Raw genomic sequence first — 17355 nt, 5'->3', positions numbered from 1 at the left:
GGAACGTGCCTGCTGCCTGCTGTGGCTGCTGGAGCAGGTGCTGGAGGGGAAGGGGCTGGTCTCTCTGACATTGGGGGCAAAGTGTTTGTTGAGACCAACCTCTCGTTGGGTCCTGAAGGCAAATCTGGCAACTCCACCTCCAGTCTTTTTGGGGAAGAAGACTTTATGTTGCTCCTGTGTATCATATGCCTCTCTGGCCGTGAATAGGTTTAGAAGCTGTAAGCTAGGTAACTGCGGGGCCTGGTTGTAACAGTGCTGGACACTTCCTCCCTCTTGCACCCACTAACAGAGAGGAATTTTCATCTCCCTTCCTGCTCCTCCTAATTAAGCCATAGCAGCCATGGTGGCTCTGGGGCTCTTTCTTCAAGTCATTGTTTCTCACTATGGTTTTACTGACACATGAAAAAAGCTCAGGGGCAGGAGGCACATGGTGTTTTCTACTGAAGCTTGAGCTTTAAAGCTGGGACTCAGACTGCTTCACTCCACTGCTGACAATTTAGCAAATGGTCCATGTTATGCCGCTTTGATCTTGTGAAAGTTTTCAAAAATTTCATCCTTGAAGAAAGCTACAGGGCCAACAGATCCCCCAGTTCATTAGCAATCCTTTAGCGGTTCCCAACAATTAGAGCTGTCAGCCAGTCGAACTCCGTTCGGAGGCCGTGCATTCAAAATCCCTGACTAATGACTTGGTAAAAAGACTTGACAGTGTGTTGCAATTTGTTATAATTGAATCTAAGCTGCATCAGCTGTTTGAGGGGCTGAAATGTTTTCAAACATTACATTGATTTAAATTAATGCCACAAAAATATTCAGAAATCGTGTCTGTCAGATTCAGTGCTAATAATCATGTTCTCTTCAGATACGAAGAAGACATTTCATCACCATTTGAAAGCATTGTCAGGCAGGCAGTTTAAATTCCCCCTCCTCTTCCCCCTTAGCTGAAAAATAAGTTGATAATCATTATACTCATGAAAGGAAAAAGCTTGGTAGCTGGAATGGGACAGGGTGGAATGGAGATGCCTCCTGAACTATGGCACCTTCGGGAAAAAAATTTGAAAAGACCATTACAAGTGATAATTTTCACTGACTACATTTCAATATAAAAAACAAAAAAATCAAAAAAATTAAAACCAATTCTGCAGCAACTGTTGGAGAAAGTTCAAAAAGAATCACAATTTCTAACTCATTCTCTGCCTTTATTTTAACTGTGGACACATAAACTGGATAGTGGGACATTTGGCAAGCAGACTTCCAGCACAAGCTCTCTGGTTAAAACTTACATCTGTTTTCAGAATACCTTTCTCTCAAAAGCAGTGGGATGACATGAGATATCAAGGCAGCTTTACTTTCCAAATATATTGTTTGCTCTGTTTTCTTAATCCTCTGTTAGTACTGGAAAGCTTTCCATTTAAATTAAGAGGGGCTCAGACTGTAAGCACTAAACCTGAATTTTCCTACTTTGAATGCTCTAGGGTTTAAAAATGGAATTTAAAGTCATTATTCCATTTGTCTGAGCACTATTTAAAAGCCAGATCCAGACAGAACTTGTGACTTTGCCATCTAGAAAGTCAAGACCGTTTGGATTCTGTGTTTTTTTCTCTCTTGAAGTACAGAACACATCGAGTGTACAAAATAATGAGTTAGGGTTTAATCAGTACAGAAATTTCAATAGTGACAGAAAAGGTCACTGAAGGAACACATTTCTCTGTAATATACCTATGCAAACTAGGCTTAGCTGAGACACTACAGGTTTTAGTTATCACATTACTTTGCCTAATAGGCAAAAAAAAAAACCTATTGACAAATCCTACGATAGAAAGAACAAATGAACTTTTCTGACCTCAGAAACTGATTGCAGCCTTCTGTTAACACCAGTTTTAAACCTATGTGGTTCTGAAAGTCACAGCACTCACCTGGTCAGCAGTGGATATCTACTGTATACATACCAAACTCTAAGCTGATCCGTGGACACACCTGGTGGGAGCAGCTAATAAAGCCTTGGTTAGAACTGTAGGAAGCTGAGATAACCTCAGTTCCTAATCAGGAATTAGATGTTCTTAGAAAAGTGGCTGATTACAAAATCAGGCAAGTAAAGAAGCAAACACCACCCACTCTGAACCTCTTCACCTTCATAAACTCTTCAGAAGTCCCATTTCTTCTTTTTGAAGCTCACATATTTTTCCTTACCAGTGTATTATGAATAAACCTTAATATTAGTAAATATATTTGTCTCTATATTTGTTGTTAATATTATGGTCTTGATTTTTAATAGATTGCTAAGAAAGTCTCAGCAAAGTCTTTAGTACCAATGCATGGACCCTCTGATACAAGTATATAAACATGTCTATGACATGTTAGAGGTAGCTCATCCTTTTCTGTTCCTTTCAAAGTTTTGCACATTTAGACTTCTGTATTAGCTAGATGGTATGTGGACAGCTAAAAACATACTGGTTAGTCTTTTATTCTTGCTGTTTTCACAAAAGACTGTGGCTCATAAAACTCCTTATACAAAAAGGCTTTTATACAATATCTGATTATTAAAAAATGTCAATGGACAGCTTTGAGTTCTTATGCTTTATCCTTCCCAGGTTTTACAAAGATGTGCGTTGCTGGGATCCATGGTTATCATTAAATAAATCACAGAAGACTATTCCACTAACACATCCTATGTTCATTTAACATATTCATTTTCTTTAACTATTATGGACCTGATTCTACTAGGCAGGTATAATTTCAGGAATGCTGATATATGGCCTGTATTGAGTGATTCAGGGTGGATTTATTTCAATAACCTGATCTATTGAACCCAGTCATCTAGGCTCCTCCTATAGTCACAGGAACATGAGAATCATCTCCAGACAGTGATTTAGCTCAGTACCTGTCTTAAACAACCACCTCCAGATGCTGCTCCTGCCATGGGAATGTTGTTCATCCAGATGCCTTGCAAGGTCAGAGAACACTGCAGCTTTTCACATACTAAGAGAGAAAATTCCACAGGTAAAATCCATGAAACTTTGCCTGCCTCAAGTTGATCTTCTGTATTTTCATACCATAAGCTTGTGAAGAGTTACTATGGTTCATGACAACATTTTAATACCTTTTTATGTTGTCCTAGCCCTTGGCATGGGCTTTCAAACTAGTTAACCTTTAAGGTCTCTTCCAACCCAAACCATTCTATAGCTATCTTCAGTCCATGTAAAGTCACAATACTGAGCAACACCCCAAAGTTAATACTGCAATAAAAAGGAATTTCCTGAACAGATAGAACCTCCACAAGATTCTTCAACCCCTGTTTGAGCATTTTAGTTATAATTATATTCTGGTATACTCTGAGTGCTTAACAACTTCTGCTGAAATCAGAGGGAACAGCTTCATACATGCTTACCAGTAAAAGTTTGAATTTAGATGAAACAATGTGAATTGGCAGCTTGATATTATGTGCTATTTGATAAATATATAGAAGGTGAGATTTCTTCTTTTATGCAGTAATACCTTACTTACTCTATGTCACACCAATTTCTTGCTCCAGTCCCCATATCATCCTTGAATCTCTGCTGTGAACTGCTACCTTGTAATTATTTCTAATGTGCTTTCATGTTTTGTATTTTGCTTTATTCTGTGAGAAGCTTGTCCTCTCAAAAATGTAGTTTTGTTTCTTCTTTCAGCACAATCAAAACATGTAAACTAAGGCAAAAACTGTTTTAGAAAGGTGGGAAGGAGGGAAGGTTAATTATCTGAAGGTGTTATATCTACTAAAAGAGCCAAGTCACAAAAGGGTTATCCATTTAACCTAAATAGCCAAGTCAAACAAGACACAATTGGGGTTAATTTAGCTTTCCAGGCTTTCATAAACTCATACTTGGGAGGTCGAAGGAGGGAAGTCAATTAGCCCCAATTGTGTCGTGTTTTACTTGGCTGGGTGAGTCACTAGCCCCTTTGTAAGTTGGCTCTCTTTGTAGCTATCACACCTTTTGTATGACGGTACAGCTTTCTAACTTGCTTTTTTTATTGACGTCAAATATTTTTTATCAGATATCACAGTTTCTCGGGGACAGTGGTCTGATAGTAGCATAATTAAATAGCAAGAATGCATTCACCCATTTCAGTGCTCATAGAAAGCAAGTAAGTATGGATAGAACTTTGTATGAAATCACATACTCAACAGGCTTTGTATTCATAGATTCCTGACACAAAGCCAAGTGCATAATCCGCAGGGCTGTACGAAGCAGTCAGTGAAAACTGGCTGGAATGTCCGTGTGTTAAATTAGACACCAAAAGAAACATCAACACTCCCACAAAATGGGACAAAAACAACACAGACAAAAACCTACTTAACTCTGTAAAATAAGCCACTTAGTTGGAAAAACATGTTGTGCTCCTTTCAGAACTCTTGATAGAGCATCTTCCTGAATGCTACTATTGAAAGTTGTTAGATTTTTTTCTTTTTCGTACTCTACAGGCTGCTGAGTTTAGTTGTAGCAACTGTTTCCACATAAAGCAATAAACTGTACCTGCTGACTGGGAGCTGAGTTATGGCCTTTCTAAGTAAGATGCAAATAATGAGTGGAGAAAAACCTCCTATTACAATGTCATCAAGCAATAATCCTTCCCTTCTGAAACAGAGTGGAAACATGGCCTAGACACACAGACAGCATGTCTGCAATGATTCCCTGTCAATTTTTGTCATTGCACAACATATGTATTCCAGGAATTGCCACTGCACTGGCATTCATCCATCATCTACCACCCACATGAAGGCTTCCAGTTCCCTGTATATGTCATATACATGCACGCTACTAAGATCACTTTAACACAGTATTTGTGTCCCAGCAGGGTGCTGCAAATATTTCAGCACTGAAATCAGTGAATAGACAAACAGTATTTGAATAAGTAACAGAAGTGTAGGACGTGGATCTTGAGTAAGTGTTTAGAAGTTATGTTAGATAATAGTATATCTGATATCAGGTTCCTTTTAATTAATTTCAGTCAGATGTTACCTAGATATGAGAGTTTAGCAAGAGCTTTTCCTGAATATTTTGGTTCTAGAATTGTCATTCTTCCTTGCAGTCTTGCTGTGTAATGCTGCATTTCTTTCTCTGCGCACATTATTAGAAATGTTTTTCAGGTGGATCTAGAAATTACCAAAATATTTTAATTGCTCACTCTCCACTAGTGTGCATATTAATTATCTTTAATCAGAAAGATTTTTGGCACTTTAAAAACAAGTGGTATGAATTGAGCTACTAGCTGGAATTAATATGACTTAGGTGAATATAGCATTGTTCAATTTCTGGAAGCACAAGTAACTCTGACTCATATTTAGTAGATAATATGATGGACCCATCTGATGGAAACAAGTAATTAATTAATTAAAGTATAAAGAAGACAGATAAATTCAAAAAGTTTTCCTTCTGATAATGTCTGTTTGAAAACATTTGGTTGTAGGGACATTTGCTAGGTGTGTAGTTACAAATACACACTTATTTTCCACGTGAACTCATAGCCTTGTAATGTACAGTGCAGTACTTGATGCTGTGCTTTGTTTTTGTTGCATCCATGCTGAGCTGATGGATTTTATTTTCCTCACTTTCAAATTATCTTTCCATGTTTCTGTGGTCTCACCTTCCTAAACCTGGGTTGCACAGAAACAGATTTCAATAATATTGAATATTATTTTGATATATATTATCAAGCATTTTCTTTTTGTATTTTTATTAGCATGAGACAGAAGAGACTAAGTTAAAGAAAAGGTCTCTGATTGATATCATAGGAGAAAGTAGCTGTCACAGGATGTGCTCTTTTAAATTAAGATTTTTTTGTCTTAAACTTGTGTTATTGTGATATTTGACCAGACTCTTTGGGGTAGTTTATCATCATCCATTCTTATTATTTCAGTAGATTCCATCACCTCTTTGATCTCATTTGGTATTTTGTGCTGATCCGGAGGCCGGTAGCATCAGACCACTAGTGTATTTTTACAACTTAGTGAGACTCAGCATACTTAAAATAAGTGCCAAAATGGCATTTGATCTTGTCACTACCACCCTCAGCAAAGCAGCCACAACAGAGTCAGAGAGGCTTTTTCTTGTTATTACACTCCAGAGGATAACTGCCTGCCAATAAGGAAAAGGTGATTGTGAGTTCACATGCCTACAATGGCTGTAGTTTTGACTATTTAGCAAGCTCCAAAAGCCTTAGACACTTTGAAGTCCCTTTCTTTCATTGCAGCCAAGGTCACATAAGTGCTGTGGAACATAATTCCCTGACCAAATATGATATGGTTTTCCTTTGGAATACAGTTTCATATTACAGCACTTCAACTGAGGTGTACAGTGGTCAGTGGTGTATCATGCTTATCATTAAAAAAAAAAAAGAAAAGAAAAGAGAAAGGAAGAAAGGAAGAAAGGAAGACTCAATATAAACTTTTATAAAAGTTGAACCAAACCAAATTTGTTTCCAAATGATCACTAAAATAGATCTGAGGTTTATGTTGAAAGAGAATAAAGTAATTTATCTTTGTTGTAGAAAATAAAGATGATAAATACTCTGAAAATAGTAGAATCACAGGGTGGTTTGGGTTGGAAGGGACCTTAAAGATCATACATTTCCAACCCCTCTGCTCTCCAGCCCTGCCATTGCCTGGGATGCCACCCTCTGGAATGTAATACTCATTCTTAGTTTCCTGAATTTGTTCCCCAAATTCATGTTCCACTGTGACAGTGGTCACAAGGGTTCTTGGTTTGGGGAAGAGACGAGAATGCTGACTCCATGTTCAGAAGGCTTGATTTATTATTTCATGATATATATATATTACATTATAACTAAACTGAAAAGAAATAGAAGGAAAGGTTTCCTCAGAAGGCTACCTAAGTTAAGAATAGAAAAGAAGGAATGATAACAAAGGCAGCTGGCTCAACTGAGAGCGAGAGCCTGCTCTGCCGTGACTGGTCAATGAATCAAAACATCCACCCGAGACCAACCACGGATCCACCTGTTGCATTCCACAGCAGCAGATAATTATTGTTTACATCTTGTTGCTGAAACTTCTCAGCTTCAGTCAACAGGAAAAATCCTAAGAAAGGATTTTTCATAAAAAGGATGTCTGCGACATTCCACTATGGGAAAGATAAAATTTGTGACAAAGGCAATAATTTCCTATTGTTTCCAGAGGCTTTTTAACTTCCTGACACTCTGAAATCCTGTTCAAGCTTTCTGCTCTCTTTCTTAGCCTACTCAGATGACAACTTGGGAACTCTCTTAGTACTTGGCATTAGATGGACCATATTATAGAAAGGCCTTTTATTAAATGAACAACTGCTTTTGAAGGATTTCCATCACATGGGGAATCTTTGAGGGCTCTTCAAAATGAATAAAAAAGCAACCAGATCTTTAAAAAGTTGCCTTGCTCTAGAAAAATCAAGGGTGCTCAAGCAGTGTGGATGGGGTTGGCAAATAGGCTTAGGCTGATGTGGACAGAGAAAAACTTGTAATTAAAAAAAAAAAAACAAAACAAGCCCGGAGCATGCACAAGCAAACAAACAAACAAAAGCAAAAAACAAAACAACAACAACAACAACAACAAAAACAACAAAACAACTAAGAGGCTGGCATGGGGAGGAGCGACACACATGCTTTGCCTGTGAATTTAGCACAGGAAAATTTACCTTTCTGAAGTGCTACACACCTGTGTCTGCAGCATGGATAAAAAAAGAGAAGGAATTGGATGTCTATGTGCAGTTACAGGGCTATAAACTTGCTAGGATGAGGGAGATGTAATGAGATAACTCACACAGCTGGGTGCTGCAGTGGATGTATACTAGAAAAACAGATATATTGCAGTGAATCCGGTGTAGGGTCCTGAAGAGAATAAGGGGTTGGAGCATCTGCCACACAAGAAATCTGAAAGACATCTGAACATCTTCAGTCTGGAGAAATCAAGGCTCAGGGGGATTTTAAGCATGTGCGTAAATGCCTGACGGGAAGGGAAGGGAAGGGAAGGGAAGGGAAGGGAAGGGAAGGGAAGGGAAGGGTGCTGAAGATGGAGCCAGAGTCCTGTACAAGTGCTCACTGACAGGACAAGAGGCAAGGGTCACAGACTGAAACAGAGGAAATTCCAAACATAGGAAAGAAGTCTGTTATGGTCAGGGTGGACAAAAAAGGAACAGCTTGCCCACAGAGGTTGTGGAATCCCCTGTCATTGTAGCTACTCAATTCCAGAGGGACACGATCCAGGATAATCAGTTCTAGTTGACCCTTGCCTGAGCAGGTGTTGCCGTGCTGGTCAATCTCCAAAGGTGCCATTGTGTGAATATCAATATGGTGTGACCAGTGTATATTTTAGGTAAAACAAGGTAAAACAAGGAGTAAAAGATGCCCATTGAAAAGCAAAGCAACTAACAGTTGCTTCAAGAGAAAAAGATCCATTGTGAAAAAGCATCTGATTCAGAGTTAGGAAGGAATTTACTGTGTATGTGGGATATAGCTCATTGTAGCTGGAAGGAGATATCCATCAATTCAGTGGGTCAGTAGAAGGCAATATAAAATATGAATTCAACATACTAATTCTGTAGGAATATATAGAGCATGAAATGAAAATAAAAATTTACTTCGTTCCAAAAGACAGGCACATAGATCTGTTGCAATGCAGAAGAAAAGCACCAGATAGTCCTGTTCATATTTACTTTCCAAAAAAAACCAGTCTCTACATTCAATATTTCCCACCAATACTTAACCTCCTACCTTGAAGTCTCCTTTTGTCTTCTAACTCATGTAAATTTTAACTGCTCATCTTGTACTTGAAAGCCACCCACAGGTCAGGGACTAACTGCCAGCTCCTCAGTGTTCCATTAAGGTAACAATGGTCTTTTGGCAGCGCTGCTGTTGGTAGACACAGGTGGTTATGGAAACTGCTTCTGGCTGGTGGAGTGGTGCAGTTCCCACTGAAGAGCAGATTAGCTCTGTGTGTGGCACCTTTCAAGGAAACCCTTCCCTTTTAATCAACCATTCCTATTAGAGTGGAAGGCAATGAATAAGGAGAAAGGGAGTTACTGGAATTCCTTGTCCATATGCGTCCCACTTCTGTTGAGCGTGCACCAGAAATTGAATACCTTAGCCACAGGGGTTTAATAGGTTTCACCTGTACCCACAATCTGAACTACAAAGATGAAAAGGGAGCAAAACATATAATCTCTTTCCTGTTATTGCAAATTTTGTACCTGGCAAAGCCCACATTATGACATTGCTTTGCAGCAGCCATCTGCAGCCTCTCTCTTCTCTCAAAAATATTAAAAGTCATGATGAGGAGGGAAACTTCTTCTGCGTAGCCTTGTCTGCATTTTCATTCAGCAATAGGACTTTGAGTAATTTTCACAGAGCCTGTGCACAGACTCACACGCTGGTGTGCAAATGTCCATAAGTGTAAATTCCTAGCACAGACCCTGACAAGATTCTGTCCTATATCAGATAGCTGTTTCCTGAGTTGGCCTTAAGGAATACAGAATGGTGTCCCTAAGATAAAAACTGTCTCCAATAGGCAGTTATGAGATTATCCTGTTCTAAAGAAAGATCATTCAGTTATATGTACAGGAGGAAACCTACGCTATTTTCTCTGGTGTTTAATATCAGTATAACTATAACTCTGAGATTCCAGACAGCTCTTTCCTTTTTCTTAAATGGCTCTTATCCTGGCTATAAGGTGAATAAGAGAACAAGGGTTGCCTACATAACACTGCTGAGGGAGGTAAACAGAAGAGTCTCACAAAAATTTGTGATAGGAATTTACTTGGGTAACTTGCAGATATTAGACCAGATTACTTTTTGGGAAGCATCCCCAGCCATATAAATCTTTTGCGTCAACTTCATAGCAGGCTATATAAATACAAATCATCCAAGAAGAAGAGCCAACATTTCCTTCATTCTAGTATTTCTGTTTGTGACCATACAGAAAGTAATACCAATTATTTGCATCAAACCCACAGTTAATTCATGGGGCATTTTCAAAGATTTGCTATAATTGTTCTTGGGCCTACTTCTCATTCCAGTGCAACTGGGATTGTAGTGGTGATTGCTTCTGCAGTAGACTTAAATATTTCCAAGGATTGTGCCTTTTTCTGCCCAACAACTGTAATCTGTCATGCTCTGCCCACAAATATAAAAGCATTTTTATATTTGTGCCATGACTACAGATGTCTTTCAAGCAAGACTATTGAGGAGACGCATTTACATTCTAGTGAGCTCAGCTGGTGCTGAATGATGTTTGGCCTATGCAGTGTCACCTCCTCTCAGCCAATCTGTGTAATTCAAAAGGCACAGCTCTTGTGCAAAGGAGGGGGAAAACCTTCTCTCTGCTGGATGTTCAGGCATTCATCAAAAAATATCAGTTACTGAAATGTAATAATCACATGTTATAGGTACACCTCAGCATGGGCATTTCCTCTTCCATCAGTTGTGCTACCTCACTATGGCGCTGTGAAGAATGGGCAAGTCTTTTTGATTTATGAAGTCTTAATCTTTTATTCAGAAAGTATGACCTGATCAGAGTTTAAATGTGATAGGTTACAAAATGAAGACTCCTACTGTTTAAATTGCAGCCTTCAAGGCACAATGAATCTGTTAATCTCCCTGCGTAGTTACACTATGGCAGCTAACATGATGGCATTTCTTCTTATCACAGGAATTTGATCCAAGCAGCAACTTTTGAAAGGTGATTTCCCTCCATGTTTGATTCCATTTTATACTCCTGGAATCTTCTAGGTTGAGAGGTTGCCAGTTACCCTTGTTCACCTTCTTTCTAGTCAGCCTTTTTGCATTTGTGTCACATCAACATAGTTAATTTGGAAATTTTTGTTCATTTAGAAAAGCTAGTCATAGATTCTCTTCTAATCAGTCAAACTAAAAACTCAAAAGAAACCTGCAGACATGGTTTCTTAAAATGTTCCAGAATGTAATATCAGGGATGCAGAATCTCCTGTGTTGTCTACAAGATATGTCATTATGGCAACCTGTTCAATTAAACTTTTTAACAGAAACCTTCAAAGATGTTTCTTCTACTTGAGGAAGCCTCCAAAGTGCTTAAGCTGTGTTTGAATGAATGTATGTTGCCATACAGAGACATCTTGGGATGCTTTACAGTGGGAGCAAAAAGCCAAGCAGTTGATTTTTTAAAAACCATAGAAAATTTGGAACTGTTTCTTCAACATGTTTTAAATTGCTCCAAGTGATAATGCTAGAAATTGCAAAACTTTATCAGTTTTATTCTCATCAGACAGACAAGCATGCCTCAAACTATTCTTTTTTTTTTCCAAAAGTCAGAGGTCTTCAATATTGATCCAGAAGGAGATTACATTTCATGAATTGTCCCTGAAAGAAGGTGTTTTCTTGGCTCTGTTGGGCTGCTTGTTCTGTTGACCTGTAAATGGGATGTATTTGCAGTAACAGCAACAGAAAAGTAAACACTTCTAGCATAGGAAGAGCGCTGTTCAGAAGAAAAGCAAAGAGAAAGAAAAGAAGAAGAAGAGCAAAATGTTCAGATCAGCACTGGCAGGCTGCTAAAGACATAACCAAAATTGTTTAGACAATTGGTGGGGATGGCTCAATCAAGGTTCTTGTTCTCATTCGTGATTACAGGAATTAAATAGCTGTCAACTAGAGTAGGGAACAAAAGAAATGGTTTTTTTTCACAGATATATAGATTTCACTTCACTTGATGTTAGCTTAATAGAAATAAGGCAATAAATAAAATAGCACCACATAGTATATCTCTCTGGAAAACGACAGGCATCATCAGAGAGCAAATATTTATGGTAAATTCCTCAGATAGGTAGAATGAATCACCTGCTGGAAATGCTCATCTACTTCTACTGCATTTAGGACAGAAGCTGAGATCATTGGCTTACTCTAGATGTTTAAATTTCAAATGGCTAAAAGTCAACATTTTTATCGAGTCAATTCCATTTAAGTGTCAAACTTTTCAGTGGAGAAGATTTCAACTTGCATTTCCCTGGCAATGTGTGCATGTACCTCAGCATAAAGTCTTTACATCTGTTGCAGTTCTATTGTGCATTGCCTTGCGACATACTTTGTGTGTTACAGTTATCCTATGCCTCATAAATCAGGGGAAAGATAATACAATAGCATAAACGTGGCTATGCAGAATTATACATTTTGTATGTCTTTCACATACAAGTACTAGGATTTCCACACACACATAAAAAGCGATATTCTTTCTTTGTAAAAATCTCAGGTAGCTTTAATCTATGTGAAGTTGTGAAAACATACTGAATCCTCAACCATTATGCTTCATTTTAGAAAATAAGATATTTGTGGCTGCAAGTGAATTACTTAAATCAAATGACAACAGCATTTGAAAGAGAATGTTGTGCAGGTACAGGGATGTTCTTGGAAAGAACATTGTTCATTTAGAAAGTCTATAAAATTTTAGGATGCTCATGTAATACTAAAAAAGAATCTCTCTCACTCACAATCAATGTGTAAACAATTAATAATTAATAGTTAACAAATGCATTTAGTAACAGTTCTGTTCCAAAGAGAGAAACAGTGAATGTAGGAATGAAAACCCCATTGACTCCAGCCCCTGTTGTCATGGCATCAGTTACATCACAATGAGCATCTGCTCACAAACTCATGAAATCCCCTTGAAGGCTTAGGCTATTGATTCCCTACATATCTACTGGGTGTACTGTTTAGATTCTCACTTCTGGGATGTCTATATAACTTTTTCAGATTTTAAGCTTCAGTAGTTCATGGTCAGTTCATATCTGTTTTTTTCTCATGCCAGCACTTTCTTTCAAGGTGGAGAAGTTAGTACTCACTATATTGTTGAACTGAAAGTCAAGGAGTGGGAGTGATCTCAGGAAAATGATTTGAAGCTTGTGTCTTTGGTCACCCAAAGCTTCATCTACATAGCTAATGTAATGAAGCAATCAACTCTGGAAGATGTGACACCTCATTCTAAACAAGACATAAGTTAAGATCCCTAGATTCCTCTCCTGACACCTTCACCTGGTTAGTACTCGCTGTCAGATACATGCAGATGATGTCTGCAATGTCTTTTTTTATACAGCAATATAAATGTTATGTTTCATAATGTTTTCAAAGTACTTTGCAACATTTTAGATGTTTATATGTGGGGTTTTTTTATCCAAGCATAAAAAAAAAAATTGATTTCTTTGTTAACATTTTCCCCATCTATATAGTGACAGTTGATAAAAATCCTACATTTTTTGAATGATATTTAATGATAGCATTTCCATTCTTTTCCAGAGAGTGACACTGGTCTACTAACCTTTAAATTTGCCAGTAATCTGTTTGGATACTGCCAGAAAATTTACTATCTTCCAATTTTTCATATCAGATGCTAACCAATACACTGATACAACATAGGGAACCTCAATATGTGCAGTATTTGTCATCTAATCAAAGCATGGTCGTGGAATTAGGAGAGTGGGGCTCAGCTGGAACTGAGCCATGGTCCCTCTCTTGGCAAATACAGTCACTCAAGGCAGATGTCTAAATCTGAGTGAGTCACCTTAAGAGTCCCTTCACAGGTGATGCAGAGAAACAGATAGTTCTACAGCATCATTCCTTTCCTTATAAATAAATGTATAAAATAGATTAAATGAGTCACACCTTAAAAATTCTCATTTCCTTCCCTGAATATGAAGGAGAACTGCAATAACTCACTCATCTACAGAAATGTAAAGCAAGGTGGAATAAATTGTAGCCTTAATATGTTTGCCCCCATCTGTGACATGAGCAACAGCATAAACACAATGACTGAATATTTCTGAGTCTTTATTCATTAATATTTATAAAGTACTTTAAGATCTTGGGATCAAAGCAGTAAAAAGAGGCAATCAGCACTACATGGCCAATCCACTCAAGTGTCAAAGTCCTATTTTATAGAGTATTGTATGCCTAGGTAGCCCTTCCTCAAAAATCTTATGAATTAATTGAGAAGATAGTTGGACAACAGAAGCTGGGTGTTTCTGTTCTAGCACACGAGAATAGTGCAGGAGCTTTCAGGGGCATTTTGCTTCTCTTACCTTGTAATAATATCAGAAACATTATCCTCCACACATCCCACATATGCTGCAAGTTGTAAGAGCTGCCTTCAGCCACTCTGCACTGTCCTGCAAAACTCACCAGCCTAACAAGAGGGATTGTAGTACAGTCCTTTCCACCTTCAGGCACATCAGTCCCCAGCTCTGCTTCACTGCCCTATATTGTGACTCCTGGGTACTGCTGCCAGCCCAGCAGTGAAGGCTGACTCCTTTCTAACTGGAGGAAGCTGCCCAGTGATACACCTGGACCTGAACATTCACTTCTTAAAAAAGAAATAACCAACCCACAGCCACTCTCCCCACAGACCACCCCAATGACCTCCATTATCAGTCACCCAAATACTAGAAGTATTTTTTAATCACTGAATACATTTGGAAAGCTAAGGGGGGTTAACGGTTGCTGATTTCCCCTTTCTGTATTTTGGAGAGCTCTAACCACCACATAATGACTGTGCAAAGTGCTGTTTGCTGATTTTTCTGAAACAATTGTACTCTTGGCACACAGATCCTTCTGATCATATTGCTGGAAAGCTAAAAGGGCTCTATAAATCCACACATCCAGCCAACATGCACAAATGTCCTTTTAGGTCCTTTAGGTTTTCTTCTTTTTCAGTCTCAGCGCGCACACACACACACACACACACACACACACACACACACACACACATTTCCTAATACATTTTGTATAATTTAAGTTATTTTTGTGTTATATGCTCTTTCTGGTGTTCCTGTGGATTCGTTAGGATGAATAATTTCTGTCAATAATGAACACAGGAACCCAGTACATGAATACTTGACGAGATGAATATATGCATAGGTTATACATATCAATTTGTGGTGAATGCATGAAACAAATGCATAAGAAACTGATTTAACTAGCAAGAAACACAGATGAAATAGATGGCATATAAATGTAATTATATTACTTTCTGGCAAATAAGACCGTGTAGATAGGAGGGTGATGGGTATGTGGATTCTGTAATGAACATCAGGGCAGTGGAGAGGCCTCTTGCAAAGATAATGCATCATTTTATGTCTTTAAAAAAGCCACAGTCATACAAAAAGCCAATAAGAAAGCACTGTTAATAGGAGGAAAAATAAATATATTCTGTGGGTTAAGAAGCTAGAAGGAGTATAAAAATGAAAGCTTGTGCATGGAAAGAAAAGTAATGAGAAGTATATGAAATTACTAAGAACCTATTGACCAGGTAGAATTTGCATTATCACCTTCAGTGGATTTTGAATCTGCCCCTACCAGATTAACTGACATGCAGCATCAGCATGAATATTGTATTTTTTAAAAAAATTTTGATCACAGTAAGAATAGATATTTAAAATAGTAATATTTTGAAAATTTCCAAAAATTAAAAAAAACCCACTTCATTTCAAAGTCCCTTTTTAAGGACTTGAATTTTTTTTTTTTTTTTACTGGAGCTTAAACCCAGTGTTTTCTAATGCTTAGACAATTTTGAGACTAGGCTATATGGTATGACAGAGTTCACCATGCTGGAATGCCTCTGGGGATGTGATCCTTAGCAGTCTATGTGTGGAGGTCCCAGTCTTCCAGCTGATTAGTTTTATTTCCTCCTCTCTTTTAGTGCTATAAAGCACCTCAAGTTCCCAATAAAACAATGTACAACTCCTTATCTGCTCCAACATATATCTTTCACCCACCAACATTTTACTCACAACTCTTCTCAAGCACAACCCTAAGCTTATGTTTCACAATCAATTTTTCCTTGGTACCTTGCGTTGAGCCTTACACATCTTTTAGCATTTCCTCAAGAATTTCTTTAAGAAACTCACAGTAAGAATAAAATGGGAATAATGTTTACTAATTTTGTGATTGCCTCTCATTTTTCCTGTGGTCTTCCCTGTTTCCTGAGCTCCTGGATGCCAAGGCACAAACCACGTAGCTTAAATTTGAACCTCAGTCCAGGACTCATCACCAGCAACCTCATTCCTCTCCCAGAGGAATGGCCTCCATCAAGCATGTGATATCTCACAAAGTTGCCTATAATGGGTCTGGGGTCTCCTGCAAACCTTTTGTTATCAGAAAGGTTATGCTCCATGTCATGCAGCATAAAAGTGAGCACTCTGAGTAGTCAAGAGTTAAAACATACCTTGGCTGTTTCAATAAAATGAAATTTAATACGGCAAGAAACACATTTCATATCTAATGGTGACATTGAAGGATCTTGTATTGCTTTTTTACCAATAGAAATGACAGTGATTCATCAGCTTTTATTCCATTTTATATTGCTCTGGTGCTCTATCAGCCAGAGAAATGCTCTAATTTTTGGCAAAGTTTATCCATTGAATTCTTTTCCTTGCTGCCTTTCAAATAAAAAATATTTCTTGTAGAAGGCACTCACATTTTTTTGCTATATTCCTGGTCTTCCCACCTTATAGCTTCCCTGTCACTCTGGAATCCACAGCTCAATATTTCCTATAGCTTCTTTTTCAAAATGAACATATATAGGAGTGTGAATTCTTTCAGACTTCTCGACTATTTTTCATGTCTTTGCATTCTCTGTTTTATTTTTAGAGTTCCAGTATGCATCCCTAACTTTATATGCTGTGCACTTCGAATTGCCCTAGACTCAGAGGGTTTTCTGAGATCAAACAGCATCAATATTAATTACTAATAGAGTTTCCCTTTTAAAATAAACTTGGTTTTAGAATACTGAGACAGCATGTCAGCAATTAATGCATTACATATACTTTTACACACGATACAGATATTTTGAACACGGGAACAAGAATTGCTTAGATTCAAATTCTGTATTGAAAGACTTTCAACATCAGCAGTTGAATTGGTTTGTAGATTTGAGGTTCGGACTGAAATTACATAGAGCGTAGATCTCACCGAGGCAGCTCTCATGAAGCCTTTATTCCATGAGTTAAGGGGAGCCTTAGTCACTTCTACATGTTACATTCAGATAGAATATTAAAAAAATAATATCCACAGGGAGAATAATTTAAAAAAGGGTAATATTTAAACCTAAACTAAAAAAGGTTTGTTTGTGTACTCAGTTTTCTTTCGCAAATTTGACTCCTTGTACTTTCACCTCTACTTGTATTTGGAAGAGTTTGGGATGTGGAAGCTTAGAAGGATTCACATTCATCAAAGATCAAGACTGAAGCAGACCATATTTATATGAAAACACACACCAAACTGTTCCTTCTGCAAACTGGGTTGCATATCCACATCTGACAGAAAAAAAAGAAACAAGAATATTTAGGAGAGCAGGAAATGTGGGAAAGTTATGAA

The sequence above is a fragment of the Geospiza fortis genome, unplaced genomic scaffold, assembly GCF_000277835.1.
Source record: "Geospiza fortis unplaced genomic scaffold, GeoFor_1.0 scaffold366, whole genome shotgun sequence".
In the NCBI taxonomy this organism is placed as follows: Eukaryota; Metazoa; Chordata; class Aves; order Passeriformes; family Thraupidae; genus Geospiza; species Geospiza fortis.
The sequence above is the reverse complement of the archived record's forward strand: the minus strand, read 5'-3'. Positions refer to the sequence as shown.